This window comes from Camelus ferus, chromosome 3 (assembly GCF_009834535.1).
Source record: "Camelus ferus isolate YT-003-E chromosome 3, BCGSAC_Cfer_1.0, whole genome shotgun sequence".
In the NCBI taxonomy this organism is placed as follows: Eukaryota; Metazoa; Chordata; class Mammalia; order Artiodactyla; family Camelidae; genus Camelus; species Camelus ferus.
In genome coordinates this window covers 20910086-20919857 of record NC_045698.1, presented here as the reverse complement: position 1 = coordinate 20919857, position 9772 = coordinate 20910086, and the positions used below count along the sequence as shown (strand labels likewise).

The window sequence follows — 9772 nt, the reverse complement described above, 5'->3', positions numbered from 1 at the left end:
AAATAGTACTAAGCTTATGGAAATGGTAGGGTTCTCTGTAGGGTGGGAATATGAATAGGTGTCAGTACCATCATGAGAGAAGACAATGGCCATGGGATAGTTCCACATTAGTAGCACACCCTTGATCGCAGCAGAAGGAAATGAACGTTCTCTCTGAGAGACAGCATCATTAACTTAGGCCCCAGGTTTCCACAAATTATGAAGTGCTATATAATGGACTCACAATCAAATATCTCACACACAGACACACACACAGTCACCCTGAATGAGAATCTCTGGGGGCAATAAAAGCAACAATAGATTTAGACTCTGATCGATGTTGACATTTCAAGAAATAAATATAAATTGATTACCTTTAAACTACATGAGAAGAAAAAGGTAGAAGAATGAAAGTGAGCCAGCAACAAGTAAATAAGTGAAAATAAAATATAGAATACTTGTATAGATTATAATACCATTTAAAAATGAAAAATTAGTAAAATGAAACAATATATTGTTTAAAGATAAACATGTCATAAAATATAAATAAAAAGGCAAAGTGGATGATTTGTTTAAAATTCAAGATGTTATTACCTCTTGACTGGGAAGGAGGCCAGCAGGGATTTGCAATCCTGAATGAGGAAAGTATCAGATGGAGAGAGTTAGAGTTTGTTATAGTAAGGTTGCAGTTCTTAAATTGTCTTCAGGTTCTCAAGTACTCTTTCATACTTCGTAACTTACTTGCATGCCACAAATATTTATATATATATATAAAGTAATTAAAAATAATAAAAAAAGTTTTAAGGGGATATATATATATATAGGCTAATATAAAATTAAATACTGTTTTATAAACTAACTTTAAACTTTGTACTTTACGGTATACAGGAACACATGATCTAAATCAGTGTCTCCCTGGGAGCCATATATTCCTGAAGGTCCCCCATATTTCTCCTCCTTTTCCCACTGCTCCTCCTCTCTCTCCTCCTTTTTCTTGGTGGTTACTGTAAGAAATTTTTAAGTGGCTGCATTTACTTCAATTTTAAATTAAGTTAAACAATGTAGTATAGTTTGCATTATTTCAGTGGTTACCTTAGAGCTACATAGTTAATTGTAACTATAATGGCAACATTATAGAATGAATTCAGTAGGTGGATTTACTTTATGATTCGTTGAGTGAACAAATCATTTTACTTTTTAATGATTTCAGATTAATGAGAAAAGAATGGAGGTCAAGGAAAAATAAAATATTCTTGCTAAGCCAAGGCCATGGGACCTCATGGCATGCTCAAATTATACAGCAGTTTGAATAACTAAACCAAAATTGATTCCAGAATGGAATCATCACATACCTGAAACTAGAGTAACTATACTGAACTCAAAAAATCCATGCTGGTGTGGCAACACTGTTCTTATATTTAAAGAGTTTATTTAATTTCAGTAAAACATTATCTGCCACATTACATTCATTTATTGTCTAATTTCTCAATATTTTTATGTAATTTAAATTTCTTTAGTAATTTTTGTTTTTTTAGTTGTATAAGTGATACAATAATTACTAGTTTCATGTTTGTGTTTATTTAATTAAGTTTATGATTAAATAATTTGGCATCATTGAAAGACTAGTTCTGTAAAATATGACTAATATTTGATATTCTTACCCACCATTTCAGCTCACTGCATTTTGCTTGTTACAGACAAGATATTCATGTTTATTTTTATGAATTGATGAATGAATGAACAAATCAGCAAATAAGAGAACAAATCCTGCAGGAATCTATTTTATATCTCAGCATTGCCCTCATTCAACAGAAAATGTGTTCTAGGATCCTAAACTGAAACTGATTGTCTCTTCTGGTCTATGGCCTGATTCTTTCATGCTTCCTTTAATCTCCTGATGGTTTCTTGCTCAGATGCTTCTTATAAATGCATCTGGATATAATTAAGATCCAAGATGCCTTCTGAAGCCAGTGTCATTTCACTATTACATAATAAAGTTTTTTTTAAGTATAATAGCTTAACTTTGAGTCTAATACGCAGTAGATATGACATTCCAAAGATGAATCACCATTTGAAGAATCTACAAAGAAAATGTAAAGTAATTAAAACCAGTTGATTTTACTGTTTTGGATCCTCTCACCTCAAGTATGTAAGAGATGAGAGAAAGAAAGGAGAAAGGGTTTTGGGGGAGAAGATATTAGGAGGAAAATATTTTTGAGTAAAAATATGATGTGATATTCTTTCCCCCTGCTTCTCCCTCTCTCTGCTTAAACATTCATGTAGGGTGCAGACCCGTACAGGGATCTATGGAATGCTTAACACGTTACGCCTTCATTTGGGAGGGAGGGTGGACTAGGATATGACTCCCACCTTGGAACTGTTGCAAAGAAAAAAGAATTAATAACTCCTTGAAGAGTGATGCTATTTGGGGGTTGATCTACATACACTCACTGGATATAGCCTAACAGTGGATGAATGCTTGTAGGATTCTCTTCCTAGCTGTTGTAAACTGTGGAGAAAGCAAGCTGTCCTGATTTCTGTCTAATAGCGCCACCTGGAGTCACGGAGGGAACAAAGCAGCAAGAAGCTGCAGGTGCATATTCAGAGTTCTGGCAAAGGACTACTTAGAATAGCAGTCAAAGTAAGGCAGGGGAAAGGTGGTCTGCAGGGAACCTTAGAAAAACTAAGAAAAGAAACACTTGCAAAATATGTCAGGCACCCAGAGCTGAATGATGATTCAAGTAAGAACTGTCCTTACCTTGAAAACATCATCTAGAAAAGAAGGCAGGGAAAAGAATTGTTTATGAGAAAAATTTAGATGAATACATAGAAAAACCAGCGATACCCGTCTTCAATCTTCAGAGCATCCAGCCTGAAACATGCTGGTGTTAATAAAAAGTCTTAAAAATATACTGATAAGTCCAAATTCTGAGTAGTGATGAATATCTTGGACCAAACATTCTAATTACTGAATTGTGTTTGTGAGTAGCAATTTAAAGTATACCTAGAACAAATTTTATCTAAGAATGAGCAGGAAAGCCCAGACAATTACCTTGCTAAGTATATTTTAAAGGGGCAGTGGGTGATAGAAGTAAATTTGCATTTTGGATATGTCAAAAGGAGTTGTTCAACTTCCAGGTTACATACGAAAATGTAAAACACTGTTTAAAAAGCTAATTCAGTTCTCTACTCTACACTGTCAAAAACAGGGGGCTTGTGTTCTTTGAAAAGGTTGCATTTGGCTTTATTTCTGTTTCCTCTATTTCTTCTGCATTTATTATCCAAATCCTGTGTCTTGACAAAATCTGAGAGTGAGGGCAATCATCACTCTCATAAAAATTCTGTTTCTAAGAATAGATATGAAATTTCAACAAACTTTTGTTATTACAGCTTAACTTTTAAACATTTTAATAGTTAAATATTGAACGCTTAGTGTTATAACAAAGAACAGAAGTTTCCTCACTGTCATCTGTCAGATTCCTGTTGTAGACACTGTAATGCACTCTTGAAATATTATTTAGATTTTCATTTTCAGCTAAGGTCAAGGGAGAAGCAAGTTTTTTTTTCTTTCCTCTTTAATGGTGAGAGTCTAAGGTTAAGTTTTATCTTCTCTTTAACTTAGGGATTTGGACATGGTGAGATGCAGTTTCATTTAAGCAATATGACAAGTTGAAGCTTTATATACACTTGGAAAAGAGGCCTTCTAAATACGTTCCCAAACAGATTTAAGGCTGTTGTTTTCATCTGTATTTTGTTTTATTTTTTTATTTTCTCTACTTGCTGCTTTACAAAATCACCTGAGTACTTAGCCTTAGGTGTATAAATTTGACAGTGGTGCCATTTAATTGTTTTTCAAGAAAACAAAACTTTTGGATTTTCAACTGTATTTCTACTTTCATTGTACACCCACTAATTTTAGCATCTTTACTGCAAAAAATGTAGAAGACATCTTTACAATAGGTCTCATGGAAGAAATGCACAGATTTTGAAGATACAGCAGTCTCATATTTCATCAGCAGCTATGAGCAATTGAACAACTTCTTATATAAGTGGGCATCAGTTGTTAATGAGCTCTGCTGTTTTAGTATCACTATTTGCAAAGTAACGTATCTAAGATTTCTGTTGCTCCAGCAGCCTTTTCACACTGTAGTAACAGCTGTTACATTTTATTTGAACACTTTGTGTAAATATGACAAGATACAATTTTTTTTTCCATGCTTTAGCCCATGTTTACTTAGGGCTAAAAAATGAGGAAGATAGGTTGGGTTTCCTGTTGGCTTACAACTGGTATTTTTATTTTTTATTTTGTTATGGTAAAATTGTTTTATGAATGCTTAAGTGCAGCATGTAAACAAAATAATATATCATATGCTTTTGATGCTTGGATTTGTCTTAATCATATTTATCTCATTGTCAGACGGTAAACTGATTTTCCATCCTATAAATATTCTTTTTAATCATACTGCCCTGTTGTTAGTTGAATAACATCTCGAAATCTATCATCAAGCAAGTAAACAGAAACTTACTTAAGTTAGTCATAAATCCATGACACTGTCGGGTCATAAAAAAGTCTTACTCTACATTTCATAATATCTGATGTGTAATAATTTTAAATAGCACAGTTTATTATATAACTAACATTGTACAAGAATGTATGTACTACTACAGTAATTTGAACAAAATATTGTGGTAGCTCATGGGAATGAAGAAGAAAGAATGCATTGGTGATGAAAAACTTTTGAGGTAGGAGATGTTTTAATTTGGTCAAAGAGAATGAGTAAGAATTCTCCAGACTAAAAGCTATAGAGCATTTTAAATGGTTTGGCCTCTACCCTTCCTCTTTTTCTCCCTCTTTTTTCCCTTCTTTCTTTTTATAAGCTGTACCATTGGTCTGGGTTTTCCAAAGTTTCTAGATATCCATGAATAACTAGAGATTATCCCTTAATGATATGGGCGTGTATTATGAATATCAGGCACAGTGTCTCAAAAAGAACATTGAGTATTCTCATTCCTTTTCATTGACTATAAGAGAATCTATTTTTTAAAATTTACTATACAGGATTCTTTTTTTAACATTTTTTATTGATTTATTATCATTTTACAATGTTGTATCAAATTCCAGTGTAGAGTACAATTTTTCAATTATACATGAACATATATATATTCATTGTCACATTTTTTTCTCTGTGAGCTACCGTAAGATCTTATGTATATTTCCCTTTGCTATACAGTATAATCTTGTTTATCTATTCTACATTTTGAAATCCCGTCTATCCCTTCCCACCCTCCGCCCCCTTGGCGACCACAAGTTTGTATTCTATGTCTATGAGTCTGTTTTTGTTTTGTGTTTATGCTTTGTTTGTTTGTTTTTTGTTTTTGTTTTTTTTTTTAGATTCCACATATGAGCAATCTCATATGGTATTTTTCTTTCTCTTTCTGGCTTACTTCACTTAGAATGACATTCTCCAGGAGCAACCATGTTGCTGCAAATGGCGTTATGTTGTCGGTTTTTTATGGCTGAGTAGTATTCCATTGTATAAATATACCTCTTCTTTATCCAGTCATCCATTGATGGACATTTAGGCTGTCTCCATGTCTTGGCTATTGTAAATAGTGCTGCTATGAACATTGGGGTGCAGGTGTCATTTTGAAGTAGGGTTCCTTCTGGATATATGCCCAGGGGCAGGATTACTGGGTCATATGGTAAGTCTATTCCTAGTCTTTTGAGGAATCTCCATACTGTTTTCCACAGTGGCTGCACCAAACTGCATTCCCACCAGCAGTGTAGGAGGGTTCCCCTTTCTCCACAGCCTCTCCAGCATTTGTTGTTTGTGGATTTTTGAATGATGTCCATTCTGACTGGTGTGAGGTGATACCTCATTGTAGTTTTGATTTGCATTTCTCTGATACTTAGTGATATTGAGCATTTTTTCATGTGCCTATTGATCATTTGTATTTCTTCCTTGGAGAATTGCTTGTTTAGGTCTTTTGCCCATTTTTGAATTGGGTTTTTGGTTGTTTCTTATTAAGTCGTATGAGCTTATGTATTCTGGAGATCAAGCCTTTGTCGGTTTCATTTGCAAAAATTTTTTCCCATTCCGTAGGTTGTCTTTTTGTTTTACTTATGGTTTCCTTGCTGTGCAGAAGCTTGTAAGTTTCATTAGGTCCCATTTGTTTATTCTTGCTTTTATTTCTATTGCTTGAGTAGACTGTTCTAGAACATTTTTGAGATGTATGTCAGATAATGTTCTGCCTATATTTTCTTCAAGGAGGTTTATTGTATCTTGTCTTATATTTAGGTCTTTGATCCATTTTGAGTTGATTTTTGTGTATGGTGTAAGGGCATGTTCTAGCTTCACTGATGTACATGCTGCTGTCCAGTTTTCCCAACACCATTTGCTGAAGAGACTGTCTTTATTCCATTGTATATTCTTGCCTCCTTTGTCAAAGATTAGTTGACCAAAAGTTTGTGGGTTCATTTCTGGACTCTCTATTCTGTTCCATTGGTCTATATGTCTGTTTTGGTACCAATACCATGCTGTCTTGATGACTGTAGCTCTATAGTATTGTCTAAAGTCTAGGAGAGTTATTCCTCTTTCTTTCTCTTCAGTAATGCTTTGGCAGTTCTAGGTCTTTGATGGTTCCATATAAATTTTATTATGATTTGTTCTAGTTCTGTGAAATATGTCCTAGGTAATTTGATAGGGATTGCATTAAATCTGTAGATTGCCTTGGGCAGTGTGACCATTTTAACAATATTGATTCTTCCAATCCAAAAGCATAGGATATCTTTCCATTTTTTAAAGTCTTCTTTAATTTCCTTCATCAATGGTTTATAGTTTCCTGTGTATAATTTACATGACTCTTTATATCACAACTGAAATGAAAATCTCTGGTGGCTGTCATTTTGTGTCCAAATCCTGGTCTGATTAAATATCAGTTATGTGATTTTATATTATTTTCCTTCCGTTAACAGTGGAAAATAATGGCATTTACTTGATAGAGTTGTTGTTATTGTAGCCTTAGTCCCTGCTGTCATGAAGAAGCAGGAAGCCAAGAAGGTGGTAAATCCCCTATTTGAGAAAAGGCCCAGGAATTTTGTCATTGGCAGGACATACAGCCCAAAAGGTACTTCACCCACTTTGTCAAATGGCCCAGCTACTTTGCCTGCAGCTGCAAAGGGCTATCCTCTATGAGCAGTTAAAAGTGCCTTTTGCAATTAAGCAGTTCACCTGGTTAACCAGACCTTGGACTCCAAACAGCTACACAGCTGCTTAAGCTGGCCCACAAGTGCAGACCAGAGACAAAGCAAGAGGAGAAGCAGAGATTGTTGGCGTAGCCTGAGAAGAAGGCTGCCAGCCAAGGGGATGTTCCCACCAAGAGGCCAGCTGTCTCCCCAGCAGGGGCTAATAGTGCCACCACCTTGGTGGGGAACAAGAAGTCACAACTGGTTGTTATTGCACATAATGTGGATCCTATTAAGCTGGTTGTCTTCCTGCCTGCCTGCATCATCAAGTGGAAAGCCAGGTGGGGGCGTCTAGTCCACAGGAAGATCTGTACCACCCTCGCCTTCACACTAGTTAACCTAAAAGACAAAGGAGCTCTGGCTAATCTGGTGGAAGCTCTCAGGACCAATTACAACAGATATGATGAGATCCACCCTTACTTGGGGGGCAATGTCCTGGGGCCAGCATCAGGGGCTCTCATTGCCAAGTTGGAAAAGGCAAAGGCCAAAGAACTGGCCACCAAACTGGGCTAAGGGTATACTATTGAGTTTTCTGTACAGTAAATAAAAATTATCCTTCAGCCATTGTTGACTGAGGGGGAAAAAAAAAAAGCTAATGTAGAGTATTTCCATTAACAGGTTTGGTTTATAGATGTTAAAATAATCCACTGATTTCTAACTTTTGTGTATATGCTATCTTGGATATTCACCTCCCTGGTTCTTTATTTTAGATCGAGAATTGTACCCTTCTCACTATTATCTTTCTCATATATTCTTTACAAAAGCTAGCACTGTGCTTTTCAATACCATTTCAAGAAAGTACTTATTTCTCAACAGTCATTCAATATGAAGAGATGTAATAGACTCTTGCCTCTAATCCTGTAATTTTAAAAATACTAGAGGCTAATATATTTCCTTTCAATAAAACCAATGTCACCTTGTTTTTCTGTAGAACCATTAAAAGGTCTCTATCAGCATCTTTACCAAAGGTGCTTCCCTGTCCTTGTAATTTGTGCTTCAGGCACTCTGCTGATTGTGCATTTACTCAGATGATATTTTGAGTCCCATTTATAGTAGATCTTTGACTGTCCTTTATGCGAGGTGTATTTTGCCCCTAAAAGTGAAACATGGGAAACATTAATCCCCAAAATCTCCTTGTCACTGTTCTCTTTCACACTCCCATTACCCTGTGCCTCTAGAAAAGAGAAAAGTTGAATGTAGATAAATTAGATATCCAGGTTTTTAAGAAATTTATATTTAATGATAAGAAATAGACCTCAAAAAAATCCAGCAGGTTCATACCAATATATGCCGTGCTGTAGAGAGGTGGTAGGTGCCGTGGGATACGGGAAGCAGAGAAGATAGTACGTAGTGACAGAGAGTTGCTGTTTTTCCCTAGAACTGACGAAGTAGTCCTCTCAGATGAAGTGACTTTTACACAAGACCTTGATGAGAGGGAGGGAATAGTTTTGTGAATGTTTGAGGGGCCAGCATTCCAGGTAGAGGGAACAGCAAGCACAAAGCCCTGAGGTAAGAGCATGTTTACAAGAGTATTCAAACAATACAAGGAGGATAATCTGGCGGAAGCTGAGTAACTCATAAGAGTGGTAGGAGCTTGTTTCAATGTTAGCCAGGTGGAGCCAGGGTAGGGCAGTGCTTCCAGATTGTATTGAATTGAGCACCTTCGCTTTTAACAAATATATGTATGTGTGTGTATATACGTATATATAATAGGGGACAAAATGTGACACCCCAAAATGTACCCCTTATTTTGAGCTGAAGGCATTTGAAATTTAATAGATGGGAAAGAAACCTTTCCAGAGCTTCCTTAACTGACAAAACTTTTGAGGTATGAGGACTGCCATAAATTCTCTCTCCTGAGAAGTTTTATGGCCATGATGAAGAGGAGAAGTTGGCATCAAGATGGGCAAGCGCAAACATTACTCTCACAGTTTCCTCCATATATTTGCCTTCTCACAGTTTGCCACCCTGGAAGCCTAAAATCTTTTCTCTTGCTTTGTCATTTTTCTACACATATGTTGTTCTTTGTTAAGATTCTAGATAAGCCACATTTCTAACCACTCCTTAGAGTTACTCATCACTCAGTTTCTCCTGCATGTAGGCACACTACACATGGTAATAAACTACATTTTTTTTCTCTTGTTAATCTGTCTTTTGTCAGTTTAATTCACATGGCCTAAGACAGAGAAACTAAGAGAGTAGAGGAAAGAGTTTTTTTTTTTTCCTTCTCTACAATGTATTTTTAATTTTGCCACCTTCATATGAAAATCATAGGTTATTTAATTGAGGTATGCATAGTGTTTTTAAATGTAATATAAATGTCCTAACAGTAATATGAAGGAAAAATAAAAATAAAATAACTTATGAAGGTATGCATTTCAGTACAAAAGCACAACTACACTTTATGACACAACAAAGCTGCTAGACGCTTGCCCTTGTATGTAGAATTTCTATGACCCTTGCAGCTATACCTGTAGTCTGAATTGGCAAGACAACACTACAGACACTTTTAGCTATGGCTATATGATTACTCAAAAAGTGAACAAT

The 9772-nt window shown here is 35.6% G+C and overlaps 1 pseudogene; it reads left to right on the top strand.

Annotated features, from left to right (window-relative positions):
- The first annotated feature begins 4681 nt into the window (after nucleotides 1-4681).
- Nucleotides 4682-7789, top strand: LOC102508537 (annotated as a pseudogene).
- The last annotated feature ends 1983 nt before the right edge of the window (nucleotides 7790-9772 follow it).